Raw genomic sequence first — 23,446 nt, forward strand, 5'->3', positions numbered from 1 at the left:
GAGAGTTAAAATATGGGTGGATGCTTCAAATGTTGGTCTGCTCAGAGGCTTGAGCTTGTTTCCTCCACAAACACCTATGCTCCCCTCCCTTTAAAAGTCAAATCTCATTCGTCTGCCTCTGAATGATAGCATTGCAACTAACTTATTCCTACCACAAAGCCTAAATTTAACAAAGCTGAGTCTAAAGATTTAACAGATACTGTTAGCCTCTGCACATTTCTCAGATTTTTATTGTACATAACTTTTCAGAATCTTGAGCCTCCTGTGTAATATAAGGTGTTAGAAACTCAGGTTATTACCAAAGTGGCAGCCTCAGGCAGAAGAGAAAATTGGCACAGAAAGACCCACGCTTACTCTTCATCCTTTTTTCTTGCCTTCTGGCTTTACCCTCAACTAATGTACCACAAACTTCCAGAACTCTGCTTTTTGAAATATGTAGACTCCTATTGTTATCTTTGCTGTACTGAGAATGAATATTTTAAATGGGAAAAAAGTATGAAAACATCACGGTTTACACATACTGCTCTGTAATTCAGTCTATCAATTTTTACATGAAATTGTAGCAGGGTGCCACCCCTACAGCAGCAATTTAACTTTCCAACAGGCTGCCTCAGTTCCTTTTCCTGTTTTATTTCAAATTATTTGTAACTTTAACTTTGTTTCTGTTCACAAACAACTCTTCAAACCTTCTCCCTTTCCCACAGGAACAATATGGCAATCTTATTTCCCTAAGGCACTGATTCAGTTTCTGCTGAAAATTGAAGTACCTTCACTGACTTCAGAAAGATCCAATATGGCTTGTTCAAAGACAAATTAAAAATCTCCTACTTGATAAAACTAAAAACATATTAAAATGAGATTTTTTTTTTCTATCTTTTGGACTGTTGAAATATCCAGATTTTCATAAAAAGCCCTGAGAAACTGTAATTTCTTGGCACCTAAGCCTCACCAGCTCTAAAACTGGAAATAACCAAAGTTTTAATCTGTATTCCTTTTCTAGAACAACTAAAAGGGAGCAAAAGATTCTAATTTTGCTAACATTTCCTACATGAGGATCTCACCTATGATATATATTAGGATTCATTTTCTTTCATTTCTTCATACAGAATTAACTGACCATGGTTCTATTCTAAGGCTTCATACAACTACCTTTTGCATTGCATTTATATGTTTCCTGATCTTCTGAAGGCTATCTCTGTTTTTTTTTTTAATGGATTACCACGTTGAAATGTAATGTTGCAGTTGTATTTAATTCCTCCACTTCATCAGTGGAATGAAAGAAAGTCAGCCAAATATACCTGCAAGCTATTATGGTGCTTATGTGTTACTACTGTGAAAGACAGGGAGCTGAACACCTTCAAATTTGCTGAAGTAGTTCTGTGGTGTTGCTCACAGGTGGCTGGAATTAAATTGACTAAGTGACTTCTCCAAGCACAGTACCTGTCATATCTTGTCTCCTTTTCATAACTTCAAAGATATGAAAGTCATAAAACCAAGACCCAGAAAGGGTCAGAAGCCACATGCTCCTTTGATTGATGTTTTGTCATATTTTGGTTCATTACTTCACCAGAAACCTTCTCTGCTAAATTTCAGAATTTATGAACTCCCAGAAAATAAATATTATTAAAAACTGGGAAAAAGGGTGGTAGTAGTCTAACCCACATGCATGAATCAAACAATTAGGCCTCCAGGATGACCTCAGAATAAGGAGAGACAATAGAGATTACATTCAATGTATTTGTTATCTATTTCCTTGACCTTACAGCCACCTTAAAATGCTGAAGCACTGTTGCTGAAGGAAATATTTTTTGCTGCTGTGTACAGAAGTTTCTTCCTAATGAACACCACAGGGTTTACTGATCGCTCTTAATGAGTTAGGAACAAGTGTCCTGCAGGTAAATTGTCACATATTTTTAGAAATAAACCAATCAATGAAGGTGATGTATAGAATGATAGAGTTATCTGTACTTCTCCGAAAGAGAAAACAAATATATCAATGTCCTTAATGCTTTATATAAAAGACACTTAAGGAGCTGGCAAAAACTCTGTTTAGACCTGTGTTTCAGCCCTTAAGAATCAATAACAGCAGTTAAATTGAGATTTAGGGACTCTTACAAACATAACCAGGAACAATATTCAAAGGAATGAAGAAACTGAAGGTTGTCACAGGAGAAAAAACTCTGATTTTGTCACAGCGTCTATGTCTTTTGGAAGAAATAGCTGCCTCTGAATGTTACTGTAAGATAGTCTTTTTTAACAATGACCTTTCTGCTGTGTCTTGACAATTACTTTGACTACCTTAGTAACATGTGGTGGATTTCAGCTATTCTGCTAGAATTCAACCAAGGAAATAATTGATGTACACTTTTTAGCAGATATATTATTATCTGAGTATATGTACCAGGATCTACTTTTTATGAAATGCACTAAATCTATTGTGTTTGGTGCAAGGGAGATACACACTTTAAAAAAATGCTGAATGCATTTATATAATTAATTTTCTGTGGAGGGATAGAATGTAAGAGAATAGTGCAGAAGGCAATCTCACCCCTGAGGAGTTGCAGCTGTGCTAATCACCAAAGATTAGGAACAGGCCTGCCCTTAACAGGCCACAGCTGTGTCCAATGAGAAGATTAGTGCTACAAAGAAGGGGTTAGCTGGGTGAGGAGAGTTAGAGTTTGTTGGCTGTGATGAAAAAAGAGTTAGTGCTGGGATGAGCTGCCTGTGAGAAGTCTCTAAGAAGGTATGGAACTTTTGAAATAAGATGACAACAATTTTCATCCTTAAAGGAAGATTTATGTCTTTGTACAGTATTTGCATATGTTTGCTGCATGCATGAAGATTGTTTTGTCCAGTGCTGAAATGCAGGAGCCTTTGGCCATCAGTTTGCAGTGCCTGATGCACAGGGAGCGGGAGGCTCCTGCTGGGGTTTGTGCAGTCCCTCCTGGGCAGGGCCCTGTGCACAGGGATGTCTGTTCTGTCAGTCACACCAGGCTTCTTTCATGTTTTCAGTGGGAAAGTCTCATGAGCTGAGGGTTCTATTTTCAGAGTTTTAGAATGTGATGCTTACATAATAAATGCCCTGATAGAGCTTATATTTTTAAAACTTTTAATTTTGTCCCTTACTCCATGCAAGTCAAACATCTCTGGAAGAATGATACATAACTGAGCTAACTCTAAAAGCTTTTCAATATAATTCTACCTATCTTGTATACAATGCAATAACTCCCTTGCTCTTTAAAATCTTTACATGCAAAATGGAGAAATATGTTACTGTGAAGTTTTTCAATATTTTCTCTTTTTCACATACAAATGCAATTTTGCTTAATTAGATAATATAGCTGTTTAAAGACAGAAAATCAGGATTATTTTGTGTGTGAAAATGTAATCTGTTACAGACCCCCTTGTTGCAAGACTTTTTATGAGTTTGACCATTATTCCTTCTGTCTTTACATGGAAGTTTTGAAATTGATTCTATTAAACAGGCAATTCAGAGTATATAGCATAACCCCCTAATTATGCAATAAATACATAACTAAATTAGTTTTGTGATTTTCCTTTTATATGTGAATTCATCTCTGTTTTCTTAATGTTGGGATTCTTTTAACTTGTGGAAGAACAGGCTTCTGCACATGGCCAAGAGCTACATTTATTTATGCAAAAGTAAGGATTGTCATTAAATATTTATATGTCTCATTTATTTGAAGCTGCTGTCCTATAAAGAACAGACTGCTTTGGGGTTGCTATTAACTGGCCAGGTTTTTGTGACCTCAGTTTAATTCTCAGACTGCTGTGCTCAAAGTTGTCACCTTTTATGAAATATTCCAAGAAAATGACAACGCTGTTTTGAAGTGTAAGTGAAGAGCACATGCTCGTCCTGCTCAGTGACCTCAGAGCATCCTTTACATGCTTGTACTTTTGTCCTCATGAGTTCAGTTCAAGAATTTAGTTCTCACATGAGGGTTTATCATTTTCCCACCATTTAGATGTCTTTAGGAATTTGCTTATTCCTCAGATCCTCATTTAGTACACTGCTACAAGTGACAGACATCTGCTTGTGAGTAAGTCCTTGCTTGCTTGCTGTAAATACTTTGCTCATCTGCCTGCATTTCCTGCTTTGTTGCCTGGGGAGAGGCCATGTGGAAAACGTTACTTAAGGAAAAAGTTTGTACAGCATGATGCATGAAAAAGTCCTTAGTTTCAAAGCAGTAGGGCTAGAGACATGGACTGCTCTTAATGACAGGCTTGTTATGAGATTTTAGCTAATAATGTTGAATGTTATTTGTAATTCAGTTCCCTGAATTCTGCTCTGCACTTCTGTGAAGTTTTGCTGCTTTGGTTTTACTGTGTTGGGTTGCAGAATATGCCATTGTTTTATTTATGTCTCATTATTTTTAATTGATATATACTTTTCTGTATTTTCCTGTTTTAAATGATGTCCTGCACTGTGAAAGCACTTGAAAATTTGAAATACAAGCAGTAAAATACAGAGTTCTTGATGTATCTGTGGAAGTTGGTGGTCTGTAAAAGTCAAAGGTATTGATACATGCTTACCTGTTTTGCTTCACAACAGATTAATGGATTATTTTACAGTAGCATGGCATTATAATCTTTATATGTAGTAATTTTTGTGTTGAGTCTTCCTTGTAGCATATTTCAATTTTTGTTATTTACCCACCTGTTTTTTCTACAGCCTGTAGAATACTGTGGGTTCAGTTCAGAAGTTGACCTCCTACCTATAATTCAAATATAATGGTTATTTTTGCTAAATTTTACAGCTCCATTGTGAAGATACCTGTTAAAGTGATTAGTCTAATTGTAAATTATTAGTATCTATTGACTCAGTACTACCATTTGTTAAAGGCAATTTTACTTCTGGAAATAGAAATTTACCAAATCAAACTGATTTTTAAACAAATAAGATATTCAAAGACAACAGTAGCTCATTGGCTGGCCTGGAGTCATGACATGATATGAGGTATGGATCTTGTATAGTGTTTAACCTGTATTTAAGTTGCATGGTCAGAATTAGTGATGCACAGTCCTTGTATGTTTTTCTCATTTATAATAGGCAGAGCACAGAATTCTACTTGGAATTTTGTCTGGCTTGTTTATTTAGCATATAAATACAATATGATTATTAGGGGAGCTTGCAGTGCTTTGAGATTATTTTGAGGCACATAAAAAAATCCTTCTACTTTGACTAGCTGTAGATATGAAGAATATGGCAAAGTTATATATTTCATATTAAATCCATCACTTAGACTCATGAGCACTGAGAATGTACTTCTCTAACTTTTCAGTTGGTTTTGAAAGATGACCTAAGAAAGATTATATTTTTTTTATCTAATTTGCTTTTCTTGCCTCTAATGAGTCTGAGTTGTAACTGTTTGAATTGTAGCTGGTGTTTCTATTTGATCTGTTAGTTCAAATATGCCATGTCACATCAAGGAACCCTTGATTTATTTCCACATCCCTTGCAGATGGATTTGCCAAGCAAACGATTTTCTTAGAATTATTTAGGTTATTTTTGGCCTTTTGTGTTTAGTGAGAAAAGTGCAATGGATCACATTTTTATTAACATTTCTAAACGCGTGCATATTATACTGTATTCATCTACCCCCAAAATCAATATTGGTTGAAGCTTGTTAAGATGACTGACAGGCTGGTTATTACTTCTGCCCTCCAGTGACTGTCCACATGGATATTCCCAGCCATTCACTAACACTGGCTGATTTTGGCTTAAAAATGAACTGATCCATAGATTTATAGACTGTGCTTCCTTTCCTCAAATTAGTGGTGTATAGATTATTTTACTTTCAAAACAATATTTGTTTTATAATTGAGACATATGCAACATGTATAAGAGTTTAGAGCTCTGTTCACTTAAAATATATTCATAAAATGATGCCTTAATTAATAGTTGTGGTGAGAAAATAGAAATATTGGATATGCTTGAAATCACTTAAGAGAATTTCATTTTCTAAATCACCATATTAGTGAAACAAAAAATTTATTAAGAAACTTTAAAAGCTCTTTGAAATATCTATGAAATAGATTAGGAAGTAAATATAATTCCAGTTAATTGTGCTACTGTTTACTGAATCCTCAGTAGAGAAGTTGTGAAATATGAAAATCAGATTTAGAAAAAAAGTTAACTGGCAAATTAAACAAAACTTTTTTTCTTCTGGAAAGGGCAGATCTCACAATAAGGTTATTTACATACAGCAGAACAAAATCAATGAAGTAATTTTACTTTCTGTTTTCTCCTCTGCTGTATGCAGGTGTAATAATTCATCTTGACTGGCTGAGCAAGGAGGGATTCTGGAGGCTGTGGATCTTTCTCTTTATTTTTGAACCTTTACATACAGCAGCTCATGAACAGACTCCTTTTCCATATTCATTTTCTGCAATCCTTTTTTCGCTGAGTAGTTCATTAAAAAAATTTAATCATACCTTTCCTGAGATGCCCTTTTGCACAGTAGTTTCTGAGTTTCAGTCTCTGAGGCTCAGTGGAGCACAGTGACAATGACACCTGGTCACTGCTAAACCCCTCAGTGGGGCTGGCAGGCACCGTGTCCTAAACTGCCCCAGGCTGTGTCTCAGCCCTTCCTGTGCCCTGGAACTGCTCTGAGAACTCAAGAGAAGGAGGCTCTGCCTTTCACTCGGGTGCCACAGAACTGTCCATCAAATAAGCAAAGGGGAGGGCTAATCTTCAGTTCTTACTTTTGTTAATCAGGGAGTTTGTAAGACATTATTGGTGAAAGAATATTCTTAAATCCTAGAAATGAATTTGTGAACAAGTTCTGGAAAAAGAGCCTCTTCATGAGCTCCTTTCTGTGAGTGTTGCCAAAACATAGTTTTCCACAATCCAAAGTGAGTTACTTCCCGCTTAGCTAATTACACAAAATTGAGTATTCACACAATTGTTAAGTTCTGCAGAGGCTACTTTCAGATTTATCATTAATTTCTTCAACCAGTCTGGAGACAGACCCATGTAAGAAACAGGGAGCATTCCTTTTAATACTAACAGCTATACTTCTGGTTTTCAAACACGTCCAATATTAAATGGAAAGTAGGCCAAAGGGATGGATACTGAACCTACTTTTTCTTAATGTTTATAGGAAGCAATTGGAAAGAAATTATATTCTGTGGGGGAGTTAAATGATATGCACTGGATCAGTGCTCTGGTCCTGCAGGAGGTAGAACTTGTTCAACTGCCTGCAGGATGCTGAAGGAGATCATGAGGTTTCCCCACCTCTATTGATCATGTGCCAACTCTCTATAGGCAGCAGCTCTTTCAAAGAGATTTAGATGATATCACAGGACAGAAAAGATTTCTCCTTTCCAACTGAAATTCTTTATATGCTGCAGGATACTTTGGTATCTTAACAGCACACAGTGTATTTTTCATAATGTGCTCCATTTTTATGTGTAACTGTTAAAGAGCAGAGTTTAGTTCTTTTTTTGGTTCCTTTTTTTCTTTCTCTAAAAACTAATTTAATTTGCATGAGTTTGTTTTTTGAGGAATGGGGAGGCCAGGTTAATCAGTCTTACTAAGTGATAGAAACTTTGACTACAAAATAAATTCAACAATGTACCTTACAATACACAAAAGCTTGATCATAAAAATAATGCAAAGGTACCATCCTCATTCCTTCCTTAGCTCTTTGAAGTTTTGATCTGAAATACTGCAAACTACTAACATTTATAAACTGTGCAAAGTAAAATATCCTGTATTTCTGAATTGCCTGCTGGTGCTGAAAGTTATAGAGTTTTCCTTTACATATGGACACCAGAAAAGAATGTATTTCATGTGGGTAGCTGGAATAACAATGCAAAGTGGTGTCTTTTCAAATATATGGTACAGAAAGATTTTTCTTTATTGCTTACTTTTAAGTTCAGTGATACTAAAATGGCAAAATAACATTGGAAACTTTCACTAAATAGACAATGTGTTAGAAAGTAGGCACTTTTTTCCTTTTCCACTTTCTACTTACAGAATCAACACTGAGCTGAAATTATGCAAGTCCACCTTTTTGCTTGAAATATTTCCCTTTCTCCAAGAAGTTTCTGTATTTAATAGCGTTTCTCCATAGAGATCCCTGGATGTTTCAGCACTGCTCAAGTCCCATTCTGAGAATTGAAATAGTGCTTTGATCCCATGCTTTGAATCTTTCAGAGGGACAAATCCTCACCCTCTGCGAATCTGTGTCCCTCCCCTATGCATTGTTTTCTATTGTCAGCATTAGTGGTTCCAGAACTATGTTGTGAATATGGGACTGTTTCCTCAATGTGATTGTAAATCTTAATTTTTAATTTCATGTGTCTTGGAAACCAGTTTCCTTTATCTGAATCAATTAAAAAAAATCCAGTGAAAGAGGAGGGAAGAAGAGGGGATAAATATGAAGGCTAGTCATGTTTTAACTGAAAATATTGGTCTGCCTTGCCTGGGGAAGACATCCAGGAGCAAGGCTGGTACTTCCATAATGGCTTTTTTAAGGTAGCAAGAGTCATAGCTTCAGCTTTTTCCTTGTGTCTTGTGAATCAGATGACGTTGCCAATGCCCCTTCTTCTATATCAGACACTTTACTTATTCTGCAAACTAAAAGCTGCTTGCTGACACTTATAAATTGGTGCTATTATCATCTTATATGTATTAGAATTATTGAGAGGGTGCACAAGCACACAGTGCCTTGTCTGCTTGATCTCCCACATCTGTTTTTCTGAAAACTGTTGAAAATCTGGAACCAAAACGTTTTCTGTTCTTCAAATTACTGCTTATTATTATATATAGTCTCTTTAGTTCTGAATGGTTTCTCAACACTCTTAGATAGATATGGTGATCTACAAAGGAAAATAAATACTCAGTTTAGGATGTTATATATAGCATGCCAAGCAGGGGAAAAAGAGAAAGAAATGTATGCCTTGTCTAAAACTTCAGAAGGGACTTGTTCGCTGAAGATGTGCTGTTTGTTGGAAATGAGGAAACTCTAAGTACATAAAGACACTGGTTTTACTTCCTTTGGTTCTGGGCTATCAATTATGTGGCACAGGAAGTTTGGTGCTCTGGAGGTTTTCTTAGATGCTGAAAGTGGCTTCAAGTAAACTTTTTATATGCTCAGAACTTCTGGAATTGGATGCTTAGTGTCTCAAGTGGAGTAGCAGCACACTTTATAAATCAGCTTTCTGTGGGCACTGTATTGTCTGACCAAAGGCTGAAAGGAAGATTTATCATGCAGTGTTTGTGGGATGCTTGGATATTGACTCTCTCATTGCACTTAATAAGAGGAGGAGACACCAATATAGGGGTTCTAGCTTAACTGATTACTTTCTCAGTAATCAGCTGCTTTTTTTTTCAGTAGTTACTGAGAGAAAAGCTGTCCTACTGAATCACAGTGGATTTCAACAGAATCTGTTGCTGGGAAATTTTCTGTTTGCTTCTTTTTATGGCAAGTATTATGATTCTTTAATTTGTCACACTGAACAGCAAATTAAAAGAAAAAAGGCAGTGGAGTTTCTTACCTAGACAGCAAACGCTACAGTTCTGTTTAGCAAAGATGGAAACTGTAGCAGAGGTCTGAGAAACAAGGAAGTGCCAGACAGAGGGGAGCTGTGTCTTCAGTCTTCTGGAACTAATTTTCTCTGTCATCAGATTCCAAGACTGGGCTGACTGGGACCTGAACAGCTTCTTCACTGTAGGGTCATGTGCTGCCTGTTGGAGACAGTAACTTAAACCCAAACACATCTTATAAAATCAATGTGGTATCTCTTCTTCTTGGACTGGGCTTGCCTTTGGACTGTCCAGGGTAATACTGTTATTTTTAGAGTGACCAGAGGATCTGAGTCAGCCAGCAAATGAGCCAAGGTGAATTACTCCAGGAGGCAGAGACACTAAGGTATGAGCAAAGAGAAAATGTCCTCATGTTGTGAATGATACTTTAAACCAGAGCTTTCCATTATTTGTCTCCCCTGTAATTTAGAACATATAACCCAGAACACAGAGGTGGAAGCAAGAGAAATTGATGTCTTCTGTGTTTACTGGCTGCTTTGGAAGTTTTTCACCTACCATTTCTACTGAGCTCACCATATTTCCACAGAGTACAATGGGAGTAGAATTTAAAATTGTACTTTCTATGATGTATGCATGGTTAATGCATAATCATTCTTGCTAGCATTAACTTAATTTTTTAAAATGAACTTAAAATCAACTGTGCTAGAAAATTTCTTATAAAAGTATGGAAGGCTCTGGAAGATGGAACTGACTTTTTTCCTCAAGAATGAGTAAGCATTTGTGGAACACTGATAATCTAGAAATTTTTAGTTATGGTTTTTTCATTTCAAGTTGTCCTAAAAAGTGGCATCCTTGTGATCCTACCCTTGGTATGTGCCTCCTATATAACATTTGAACTTGTTGACAAATTTTAAACAAATTTGGCATGGGTGAAAGTCATAGAGGTTGGGTATGCTCACGTTTCATGAAAATGAGAGATAGATATTTGAAAGCGAGAGAGAGAATGGTTATGTCCTTACCCAAGGAAGACAACAAAATTAATCTTTGGTTAAACATCAGGGACTCTGCATAAACTCACTGCTGAGACAGAAATCTCAATTATTATTGGTAGTTGGAGGCTCAAAAACTAACCAAGGAAGTTTTTTTTTCCTCTCTAGTTGAAAAGAGCATCCATATACTTTGAACTGGAATAACTTCAGACATTAAAAAAAAGAAATTAAAAACGCAATTATAAAGCTTTGATGAGAGCACTCAGGTCTAATTTAGAACAAACTGGACTGAGCATGAAATGGCTCTAAAAATAGCAGGGCACTTAAAAAACTGGAAGGGATACATGGAGAAAATACAAATTTACAAAAGACTGAATGAGTAAAGATGGAGATTTGCTGCCACTATTTTTGTTGCCACTTCATCACCTAGAGAAGAAAGAGATGAGGACTTTACATATAGTTTGGAGTTTAAGGAATGATTTGTCATCCCTGAGTTACCATAGCATCTGGTTTCCCTGGTTACCAGTGACCATGGAAGGGACACTAGGGAAGCTGAAGGCTGCTTATATATTTATTTTTTGAGACAGGAAAAGAGAGAGAGGGGTCAGAAAAGATTTTTGTGTGTGTGAGAACAGAATGTGAGAAATAGTGCTGGAGGAGAACAGTTTGGAACAGATTTTTTTTGAAATGGAATTTATAGATTTCTTTTCAGTGCAAGGAGTTAAGTAGTTGAAAGAAAGACTGGTGGTGAGAAACAGAAATTCTGATTAAAAAAATGAGGAGAAGAAAAGCCCTAAGGCTGTCACCCTGAGAATACTGGAGGTTGTGTCAATATAGATGACACAGGGTGTGATTTGACCAGATTTCCTCTTTACCAGGGTAGCACTGGACTGGTCCTTTCTGAGCTTGGGGTTTTACAAGAAGAGGTTTATTAATCTACTTGTGCCATGGACAGCATGTTTGTGGCCTGTTGAATTACTGTGAATAGAAGAATAGATATGGCAGATTATAGCAAGGAGGGTTCTCAGTGAGTGTTTGTTTGCTGGTTTCAGCATAAGAACATTGCTTATTTTCCCTTTTGCTTTCAAACTTACCTATTTCATGTTCAGAAAACCTTTCGAAAGATGCCACACTGTAACAGACACCATATGCAACAAACACTCCTGGGCAGCTTTGAGTTTGATCTTTAGTGGAAAGCAAAGGAAGGCTGTAATTGCTTTCATCTTGTTGACTTGTTGACATTTAATCAGAGCTCAGATTTCCAGGGAGGAATTATTCAGGCTTGGGGAGTTTTTGACACCTCTACATTAGTAAAATATTTTTTAGACATTTTAATATTCTTATTCCACAAGGACCTGTTCATGTCAGAGAATCTCATACAGAAAATTTCCACTAATGCAAGAGTGGCTCTGCTGCCCTAGTTCCAGTATCTGAGGCAGCTTAAATGGAATAATTCTGTTTTGTCCCTGTGTTTTATCCATGATAGACATTTCTTTGATTTCTTCATTTCTAGGGCAATTTACATGTACTTGACTGGACCAGCTTCTCTTAAATCAAAAAAATACAAAGGCTTAAATATAAGAATACTCAACTTTATCCTGTGCAAGCTCTTGTTTATGGCTGAAATTGTAAATCTTTGTCTTTAATATTTTTTATTTCTTTGCACACAGGCCAGATGGTAGGAAACAGATGATTTTACTAGCTGGATAATTTTAAGCATGTGATTACAATGTTATGAGTAAATACATAATTTTGCTATGTTTCATTACTGAGCTTTTTAATGTTCCATTCAAAACTTAGTAAACAAATTTTATTTTTCAGAGATTTTCTTAGTTATTTTATTTTCGAGATAATTTAAAATACCAAAAGGCATGTCATTGTATATCTTCCAAGGTAGAGATTTTTTAGAGGAAAAAAAAGACAACACAATGTGGATGAGCCTTTGAACTCATTGAGGCAAATTTATTCTGAATTTGACCCTCAAATTCAAGGTTTCACACTATTAGTAACTATGATGTGATGATGATTTAAACATCCTGAGCATTTTGGTAGTCTATAGAATACCTTAATTCACCAGAGACCAGAGGAGAAGGCTTTTGTAGAACTGTAATAGTATTCTGAGCTTATTCATAACAAATAACCAGTTACCATAGATTTAGATTAGTAATCTAGTGACTTTTGTAGATTTAGAGTATATGAAAGTAGAAAGAGGATTTACATTTTGGTTCTTTGGATTTATTTTGCTTATATTCCCTTTTATTTGCCAGGAAGCAAATTATTCTTTGTATGCTGCTGAAAAATATTTTATTAAAATATGACTTATTTAACAGCTAATATATCTAGGTTATAATTTCCTTAGTAGAAAGCTTTTTCCCTTTATTTTTCTTTCGATGGTCAGATACAAGTGAAAAAACCCAAAAAATCCTCCAAACCCCCATTATAATTGCCTAACTCCAAGACCAGCACAGCATACAATTTTGAGGAAAATCTGCCACGAAAAAAGAGAACATATATTGGAAAGGACAGAATGCAGTTAAAATGTTGCCAGTGTACATATTTTGCTACTTGTTCATAAATAGTAATTTAATTTTCTTTTCTGTTTTGCTGACATATTCCAAAAATCCCTGTCAGAAGGTGCTTTGTTGACCTTAACCTTACTAAATTTTACAAGCACAGTGGTAGTCACTTCCCTTGAAAAAGATATTGTTGCCAGTAATTATTGCTAAGTCTAACCCCATCTATCCCATATGTGACAATAAAACTGGCCTTTTCAAAAAAAAAAAAAGAAAAAAAAGATGAGAAAATAAGAAGAGGTGAGAGAAGAAAAAAAAATACATTGATATTCTGAATTTCACAGTTTAGCAGAGGAGAACTTTTTAACAACCCCACCCCCAAAGTTCCACCTGCAGCTTGTTAAGTAAATGCTTGGTAAAGACACCACCCCCAAACCCCCACAAGGATCCAGGTGTTGCCCATTTGTGCTAACGATTTGTAAGTGAATCCCATCAAAAGGGTGGCTCAGCAGATTAAAGCTGAGGTATTTGAAGAAGCTTGGGAGGGAGGATGGTGGTAGTCCTCTCCTGCTACAGCACATTTGCCCAGAAGGTTGCTAATTGCCGTGCAAAATTTCTCCAGAGATTTAGAAGGTGTTGGTAATTGGTAGAAAGATTTCAATTTATTTTCCTGGGTGAGATGTCTTCTGAGGTGAGAAATAAGTTTTATTTAACAGGAGCAAAAATTAAGTAAAAGCTGGAAGGATGGGAGGGAGAGGCTCCTAGGAAAGTGTGATATAATAACATTTTTATTGTTTTCCCTGCAAATAGGCAGGAAAGTTTTACTAATGATTTGCTAGAAATGCTTTAATGTCTCTTGCTGTGCACAGTTATCTTGTGAAGTTTGATTTTTGTGTCCCAGGAGGCTGCAGAAGGGGAATGTTCCTATACTATTTCACATCAACCACTAGTCCTGTACAGAAAGTTGGCCTTACAATTTGTTTTTAGATATGTCCTGAATGCTTATATTAAAAATTAGGATTAATTGCTATTCAGTTAAAGATATGTTTTGGATGTATGTTTCTGTATTCCTAAAAGATGAACTCTTTCTAAGGTAAAAATATCATTAAATGAAGGTGGCAAGTCAGCACAACCCTGTTGCAGCAGTATCTTCAGAGCTGCTTTGTTTTACGCTGTCTTTCCTGAGGAGATCAATAATGGATGGCTGACATAATTCTTTCACCACTCAGAAATGAGAAAGCCTAAATGCATTTCTTTAGGGCAGGCATGTTTTTCATCCTGACCTGAAAGGCCTGTAATTGAGTGAGGTTTATAAGTGTGATTGCTATTGGTGTGTGTTCCAATCTGATGTGCCTCTGAAAGGTTCCACTGGCATTTACCTGACTCTTAGGAATGTTGACCTCATCTCCCAGGCTGGCCAGGATGTGAAATGTCTGTGCTGGGAGACACATATACGGAATAGATCTCAGAGGCATTGAGGTTTAGCTTATGATTGTGTTGGTAACTTCTTCAAAGTTTACTGGTTCTACCTTATTTGCATATGCTGAAACTTTAAAAAGAAAGAGCTGAGAACAGGGGTCCATCCCCTTGCAATATTGACTCATATTTGTATCTTCCTGGTAAAGTGATTGGAAAGGCTTATCAAGCTTCCTGTTGATAAGAATGTGGGAAAACTGGAGAGCTTCTTTAACTGGGCTGTTCTGCTGCTATTCATAGGTCTAAAAGTTTGGGAGGAATGTGTGCCTCTGAAATGATGTGTGTCAGTATGGACATACCTACAGCACAAGACTCTAAAGTACAGTTCCTATTACTAGCAGCTTTTGGGTCTCCAATCATTTCTACAAATGAAAATGTACCCAAAGGAAAGCAGGGGAGCAAAGAATTACAGGTTCATTGTGACTCCAGAGCGTTGAGTATAGCCCAGATCCCTCTCTCATGGCAGCTGTCCTTCCAACCACCCTGAATACTTTCCCTTTCTCCAGGAAGCCCCTGTGGCCCAGCTCTGGGCAGGATGCTGGCTGTGCTCCTACCAAAGGGGCATTCACAGGGCCAGAGCATTTTCCAGACCCAGGCAGACTGTGCTGCTCTTGTCTGAGGGATTTTATTTAGTTTATCTTTGGAGGGCTTTCTGTGGTATATTTACAATATATTCTCTGGAATGGTTCAGGTATATGGAGGCATCACTATGGCTGTAAGACAGACTGACATGGTCAAAGACTTCATCCCATCTGCTGATTTTACCCATCTTTTATATCAGATTAGCAGTCTGCTTTGCACTGTGTTCATCCCAGAAGTTTCTTGGAAAAAACCAACAGAATTCTGTAATTTAATGTATTACTGTTTTCATCTGTTGTTTTGGAAGACTCTGGATAAGACAGATTGGTTTACAGCACATGTGAAATGCTGTTGAAATACAGAACACAGATGCACTTGGGTAAAACAGCTCTTTTCACTAGTAATTACTATTGCTGAGAGAAAGGGAAATTCAACTTTGATTAGCATTTTTGAGGGGCTGGTTGGGTTTTCTGTTATTTGTGAAAGGAAGGAGTGATTCTGGGAGTGTTATGGCAGTCCTGGCTGATGTTACAATGGTGTTCTGTGGCTGAGAGGGGGGCTGCCAGGTGCCAAATGATCTTGAGGGTGCTGTGGGTCCCAGCTGTCCCTCTCAGGTTTGCTGTGGGATCTCTGTGGAGCAGCTGGGGCTGCTCCATGTGGGACAGGGCTGGTTCCAGAGGGTTCTGGAGCCACTCTAACACAGGGTACAGCTGAGCCCCCCAGCAATACCAGTGGTGCCTCTGTGGGTGTTTAGGAGGGCAGAAAATGCTGGGCAAATGCAGAGGGGGGAAGAAAGGCAGAGAAAGAGCAGAAGGAACACCACTAAGGTGAATGCCATCATTGTATGCTTCTGTGATTGAAGGTGATGTGTTGCTGTTAGTTGCACATATAGAACTTTATCTCTAGAAAGAAAATAACCCCCTAAATGCTGTAAATCAGCACCACTTGTGAAATCCACAGTATGTCTTCCTTGCTGTGTGAATTCAGTTCTATTGGAAGCAGTATTCCCACGTTTGTTTTGATACACAGTGGAAATAAAGTACTAGTTCTCTTACCCACAAATATGCTATGTGTTTGTGAATTGAGTTTCAAACTCTTTTATCAACACTGATTGCTGCCTGGGGAAATGATTCCAATATATCAAAGCCTGAGAGAAAAGAAAGCCAAGGGTAGCTGGATATTTCAAAGCAGAATAAAAAATGAGCATTAGAATTCATGACAAGTAAAAGCAATTTGTAGTACAGAGGTAGGCATTGTATTAAATAAATGCATTTAAAATATTGCATGTAAATGAAGTAGATGTCTGAATTTAAGAAGGAAGAGCAAGTGCTAGGCATTAGTGTTTAATCAGGTATTTGTAAGTAGTAAGAGACTTAATTTAAAAATAGGATTACCTGTAATTCACTCTGAATACTTAAAAATTTTTTCTCTATCAGGATGAGTCACATTTACTCCTATTAAGCAATATTTTATTCTTAAAGTAGGTTTCTTCATTTCCTCTACCTATAACACAAAACAGTTTTCAGTGTAGAAATAGTGGGAAAATATTCCTAGGAGCGAAGTATTTAGAGACAGAAAAAGGGGTATCATTCACTTTCTTCATTATCTTTTGACAAGGACAGCCTCCTAGAAGGAGTGAAAAGTACTTTGAGTGCCAAATTGAATGACACTCACCATTTAATTTTTTTCCTCAAGCATTTATTTTCAGCCCATGAGTACATCTATTGTGTTTTCCTGTTTTCCAATGGAGATGTGGCAATGTCATGAAAAAGACACTTCTGAACAACCTTAGTTCTCGGTGTCAATTAGATAATTTTGGAAACATGACTTTCTCTTAGATAATGGTAAAACAACTACAAATGAGGCAAAATACAGAAAAATAAGCCATTATAAAAATAACATAAATTAGTATATTTCTTGCACAATTTTAGGATGTGCATGGACTGCATTCCTGTTTTGCCTTATACATTTTGGATGTTTAGAAGGGCAAGAGCTGAATCTGGTTCTTTTAACACGTTGTGTAATAGGTGTTCATTTGCAAGGAAAATGCTTTCTCTTTGAATATTTTTCATTTAAAAGACATTAATTACTTGCGGATCTTAAGAGACAGCAACAATTTCCACCATCATGTGGCTGCTATTTGGGATATGTTCACCTTTTTTATTAGATTTCAGTGTTGAACTTTATTTAACTGAGAACCCTGGGGTTTACTTGGTGACATACAAAATGTGTGTACATGCCTGTGTGTGAGATTTGAACAGGCAGCCACTTTCTCTTTTCAAACAAAGGACATCCATAACAGCAATGTGGAGCATTGCATTCAGTCCTTGTTTCAGGGCTCAAACCTCTGTATGCAATTGAGGTAATTTTGGTATCACTCTCTAACAGGCATTTCCATTTTGGTAAACTCTCTTCAGATTGCTCAAAAAGCATACCTGCCAAAATGACCCATTTTGGTGGCAAAAAGGTTTTGAAGCAGGAAATCTTCTGTGGTTTGAATGATTCCCCAGCTTTAAAGCCTGGCAGCACAACATGAAACATGCCAGCATTAGATTAGGTTGCAAGTTGATTTCAATTAGACTGTACAATGTGTTTTGTTTTTTTAATAATTTCCTTCTCAGAAATTCTGAAAGCTTTTATTTTAGTGGTGTGAAAATACAGATGTCTTAACTGCCTTGAAAATAAGATCAAGATAAGGCAGACTCAGGTCCTATTTCAGTCAATATGGCAGTGATCCTATGGACGTCAGACTCATTGTTTGATGCATAAAAATACAAATAAAATCATTAGGCATTGACACATCTTTGTTTTAAAAAAATTATGTTGATAACTTAAACATGAAGCAATGCTGTCAGATAAATGTGGCTGTGTGGTGCTTCAATGTGTCCTGGGGAACCTGTCCTGCTGCTTTAATGCTTGAGCTGTAAAGCTCACAACTTTCAGCATCATATTCCAATCAGGTTTGATCCTCAGACACTCATGTAAACACAGCTCATTTGTTACCTGAACTTTATCATTTTGTCCGGTCTCAATTTACTGCGTGCCTGTATGACACAAGGCCCTCACTTGTGAATATTCTTTTTTTCAGATGAACAGCAAGTGAACAAGTTTGGGGTGAAAGTTAAAACACTTTAAAGGACATATAATCTGCTGTGCTTTTCACAATCCCCAAATAGGTAAGATAAAATCAAATTTGGTTCTAGATGCAGTTTTGCCAGTCAAGCACCATTATAATTTGACAGGCATGATGTGACACAATGAAATCTGAATGACACAACCTACTGTGACATATCTGATAGGTCAAGGTATAAATTTAATAAACATTTCCAATAAGTTTCCTGTACTTGGCCTGTCATGGCCTCAGTGTTCTGCCAGTCTTTAGGTCAGGTATTTGGTTGTAAACATCACAAAATGTAACAGGTTGCTTTTTCATGAGAAGTTCCATAGGTGTTTCCATGTACATTTCCTGGACATTCTGGATCTGAATAATGTTGCAACTGTATAATTATTCCAATGTAGGCACGTGTGAACCATTGTATGTGGTCAGTAGAGACGCTGCTGAATATATGGAATCACTTAACCTACTTGCATATAATCTGCCTAACACTGAGATACTGTGTTGTGGCTCTCTATGACCTAGTTGGCTTCTTTCTGAAGTTTTAGGTGTTGAAAAAAAAGAAAAGACACAGCTCCAGGGTTTCTTCCCTATAATTTATCATGACAGCGGCTTACTCAAAGAATTAAAAGCAAGGTATCTCCTCATCTACTCCTTGGATTTACATTGCTGCTGCAATGAGAGGATTCTCTTCTAATTCAATGAAAACCAGTTGGTGCTGCTAAACTCCCAAACCTCCTGAAGTGGCATTTAATACATAAAATTAACAGAACATAAAATACCTTTTAAAAGAATTCTTCACACTAACCCTTCAGCCAGTTATCAGTTATGCCTTGGCCCCTTTTCTAACTACTTAAAATTAATGATTTGGAATCCAGAGTTTTATGCTTCTAGAGTCATCTAATTCTTGTGATTTCAGTGGGAATTGGTAGGCTCACAAATGTAGTTCATAATTAGAATGTATTTATCATATCTGCATTACCTTATTATATAGAAAAGCGTGTTAATATTGCGTATCACAAAGTATTTGCAAATATTTATTTCCAAGAACTTTATTTAAAAGCCTTGTAAACAATTTGAGTTTTTTCAAACAACAAACAATGTGCTTTACAGCACTTCTGAAATAATTGCTTTTACAGCCTGGGACAAAGCTGCTACATGGTCTATTCCAAATTAGCCTGTGTGATTGCTAAAAATGGACTTGGGCTATGGAAACCAGAAAGCAATCTTCATGTATTACTTACTGCTTCATTTGAAATATAAACCAAATAATCATTATAAATTAATATGCTTATATCACCTTCTGCCAAAAACCCTTGTATATGTCAACTACTGTCAAAAGTGTCACAGCAAAGTATGTCAGGAATACACCAGGTTGTTCTGTAAAAATAAGAAACTTATGTCCATGTGATTCCAACATTGAAGGTGACTTATGCTTTCAAAATAAGTGTCCACAGAGTCACTCAGCGTTCATATTTCATTTGAAGTTCTTGCCCTTTATTATGAAATAGCTTCATTGATGAAGGGCATTCAAATAACTTAAGTCCTGAAATATGCTGGTTAAGACAGGAATAAACTGTGCCCTGCTCCTGTATAGTAAGAGCACTGCAACTGTTCAGCCTCACCAGGCTGACATATCTGGAATATCAAACTCCATGCTTGTGTCTGCACAGAGCAGGGACAGCAGAGGTGAGCACTGTCACATTTATTGCAAGTAGCCAGATGGTCCTGTTATTTCAGTCTCCTGAATAGATAATGGGTAGCTCAGGAAAGAAGTTCTTATTGTCAGCTGAGGTGTAATAGGTTCTGGACACGGACTATTGCTGTTTATCTCTTTTATTGTTTCAGTTGCTATCTAAAATAATTTTCTTAGGAACACTAGATTATAGAAGCTAAGTTTAAATAAGAATATTGCATGGTATTGAGTCATGGGAATACTAATAGTCTATGTTGCTCAGGGAATAAGTCTCAGGTACAAATGTTGTGATCTGGTATTATATTTAATGTAGCTATTGGTCATTATAAAGCATTTCTGAGATATTTTACTCCATAAGCAAGCTATGCATTAAGTTTCAGTACATTTGACATAAATTTATAGGGAAGAAGTAAAGACAGAATGCAGGTAACAATATGCTCTGAAAGAGATTTGGGGATGTATGTTACTAAAAAATACAAATCTTTGTAAGTTATATTGAATGGGTGCATTCAGCAAGTCCAAAAATATTTTATTTTGAAATCTGTCGCTGTATTCATCTGTTTCAGATATCTAGCTGTGTTTTTGTCCATTTTCTACCTATCTATTCTCTGCTGTACTTGTGTTTTTATGGCTTAGCCCCAAGAGGATATGCAGAGGTAGTGCTGTGGCAGACCTTGCTGAAACCTCTACCAGCTCACTGATGCTCACTTGTTTTAATTTCTTCTTTCTTCCTCTCACTTTTGAAACCTTTGTTCAACAAACAGTCCATAGATACCTTGCTAGTTACTTTGTATTAGATGTGCTGACTACCATCAAAATGAAAAAGTGGTTTTCACCAAAAAGGAGTTACAGAAGTTAAATTAGGATTTAACTGGTCAAGAATGGGCCAAATTCATAGAATGGTTTGGCTTGGAAGGGACCTTAAATATAATTTAGGTCCATCCCCTGCCATGGACACTCATTCTGAAAGCAGCTTCTCTAGAACGGCCCACCTCTTGAGCTGCTTAGTTTCCAGCTCCTCCTTTACTCCTAGAAACAGACAGTTTCACAATACTGTTTTAGTGAATAGAAGCCTCCTGAAAACACAGTTCAGGTGCAGTAATCCTACAGCAAGATGTTTAACTTAATGCATCTAGTAGTGCAGTACTTCAGAAACTGTGTTTAGGAGCTACTCTGTCTGAAAGGAGATATGTAAGAGACTCACTGACTGGAATGATGGCATAATTGCCCAGTGCAGGAAGATTTGCTGTAGTTCAGAAGAAAATCCAGTACTATTGCCAGTGGTAAGAGGCTTGAGATACTTGAGACAGAAATGTATAGCTTCACACCATTCCAAGAATAGATTTGTGCCCATACAGCTGAATTGCACTTTGGGTATGTTCCCACTCCTTTTTTTACCCCAGAAGGAAAATACATGTAATATTCCATGCATTGCATGCATTTCCTTTTCTGAGGAAAGTATTTCTTATTTTCCCTCTCTTCTGTGGAAAATTCAGTGAATTGGCTATAGAATGAATCCTTGGTAACAATGAATCACTTACATGTTTTTTTCCCAGATTTGCAAGGAGTTTGTCAGTGCACTGTTCTGATTATACTTAATATTGTAGTCCTGGTGAAAAAGCTATTATGTTAAAGGTGCTTTACACAGCACCTTTATCTTGCCTTGGAAAGTAGAAACTTTGGTTGCTCAGCAGAGTTTATGCAATTGTTGTAAGCCTCACTTTCTCTGCATTTACACTGTGCTTGCTATACTGCCCTGGTATAGCTGTGAAAGGATCCTCTTTTCCCCCACCCAGCCTCAATATAAACAAGATCTAAGTTACCAATGTGATAATTAACTATACATTACAATTCATTAAATAGTCTTAAGTCAGGTGGGGGAACAAATGAAATTCATCATTAGCAATTGAGTTTTAGAGTAGTGTGTGTGGGTGCATGGGAATATGTATGCTAGAAGAAATAAATGCAGATTAAATCCATTAGCAATTTTTTGCACACCTCATTAGGCAAAATATCAAATCCTACTTAGCTCTTCTACTGCTCTCATTAGACAATTTAAACTGTACTGTTCCACACCATGGAAAGAATAAACCAATCCCTGGTCTAGTGTCCCACAAGTGAATTCTCAATGTCATACCAGCTCCCTGGGCTCATCATGTTGCCTCAGTGTATATTGCTCAGTCTGCTGAGAGAGCCTGGCAACCCTAGAGGGGCTTTCTGGAAAACAAGTGGTTTTTACTACTTCTCACACCACTGTCCAGGCTCTCTGGAGCTATAAGTGGCTTAAAACATTTGTGCAGCTCTATGAGTGTGTTGAAAATGCCTCCCATTGATAATTGCAGAAAAAGTTGCTCTCTCACTCCCCTTGTCACAGCAAAGTATGAAAATACAGAATTATCAAAAATTGAAGTGTTCTTTCTGAGGACGTCACTCTTGTTAGAGTTTTTAATGGAATAATATATTGGGTTGATGTTGGGATATCTGTGTCAGAGGTTGTGGATTAACAGTTTAAGTCAATTCCACTGCTTTGGGAAGTGTTCCCAACCTGCCCTGACCTGCAGCTCATTCCTGTCCTCCTTCATGTGCTTATGCTGGCACAGAAATGGACAAGAAAGGGGGACAAATTGGTTTAAAATTACCCTGGCAAAATAGGACTGAATTAACTTTGATACAGCTTGGTTTGCTGGGCTGGCTCACCATCTAACCTTGCAAATACTCCATCACAAAAGAAGGAAAGAAAGTACAGGCTGAGACTGCACAGAGGGAGGAGACAAAAGTGCTTCATTTAACTGTACTTGTCTTACAGCAGTTAAGGTTTCCATGATACTGTGGCAATAATATAGTCAGTAGTTCAAAGGAAGCTCTATAATGCAAAGTTGAACAAAAGTAGATGGGAAACTTTAAAGGGAGTTTGATAGCAAGGATTTGCCATTATTTTTGCAGATAAAGGGGGAAAAAAATAGGGTTTCCTCTTGTTAATTCATTTACACACAGCAAGAGGCATGAAAGAAAGTACAAGTCAATATTATAACAGTCTATTCTGAGTGAAAGTCTAAAAAGTATGGAGAGACTGTCTTTAATCCTTTCTCTTTCCTGTTATTTGTTACTCTTTCTGATTTGGAGACTGAAAAGTGCTAAATACCTTTCTTTCCTTGGCCAAACCATCTTGTGCAATGCAAGCTCGCACAGTTTAAAAGCATAGAGCTCACTTACCTAGAAGGTAAATCAGAATGAGAGGAAAAATTCTCTGCTGAGTACTCAAGGTTGTGGTCCAATTAACTTTTCTTATTTATGAGTAAAAATGCAGTAGAGTCAGAAAACAGTAACAAAGGCACTTACTTCCTCTCCATGTACAGTATTAGAGCAGTATTTAACTTTCAAACTAGGTTAACTGTATTTTTAGCTTCTGTCCTCTCCTTACTTCTTGCAGATGCTGGAGCAGGTAGAATTTCCATTTTTACCTCACTCTGGAAGCAGCAGTGTATAAGAGAACAGCTGAATTCTTGCAGCACCACATGTAGTGTTCTTTGCTGCCTTTGATCATTTGTCATTTTGATCATTACA

At 36.9% G+C, this 23,446-nt stretch overlaps 1 long non-coding RNA gene across 2 annotated transcripts in view; it reads left to right on the plus strand.

Moving 5' to 3' along the window:
• The first annotated feature begins 2,692 nt into the window (after positions 1 to 2,692).
• Positions 2,693 to 23,446, plus strand: part of LOC131563641 (uncharacterized) — a 117,815-nt gene continuing 97,061 nt past the window's right edge. The window contains exons 1-2 of one of the 2 annotated variants that reach the window (XR_009275305.1): positions 2,693 to 2,743; positions 18,160 to 18,247. This is a non-coding gene — a long non-coding RNA (uncharacterized LOC131563641). Of the gene's footprint in view, positions 2,744 to 13,556; positions 13,708 to 18,159; positions 18,248 to 23,446 lie in introns of those variants that run through there. The other variant, XR_009275306.1, reaches the window with a different exon arrangement.

Source organism: Ammospiza caudacuta, chromosome 13 (assembly GCF_027887145.1).
Source record: "Ammospiza caudacuta isolate bAmmCau1 chromosome 13, bAmmCau1.pri, whole genome shotgun sequence".
Taxonomy (NCBI): domain Eukaryota; kingdom Metazoa; phylum Chordata; class Aves; order Passeriformes; family Passerellidae; genus Ammospiza; species Ammospiza caudacuta.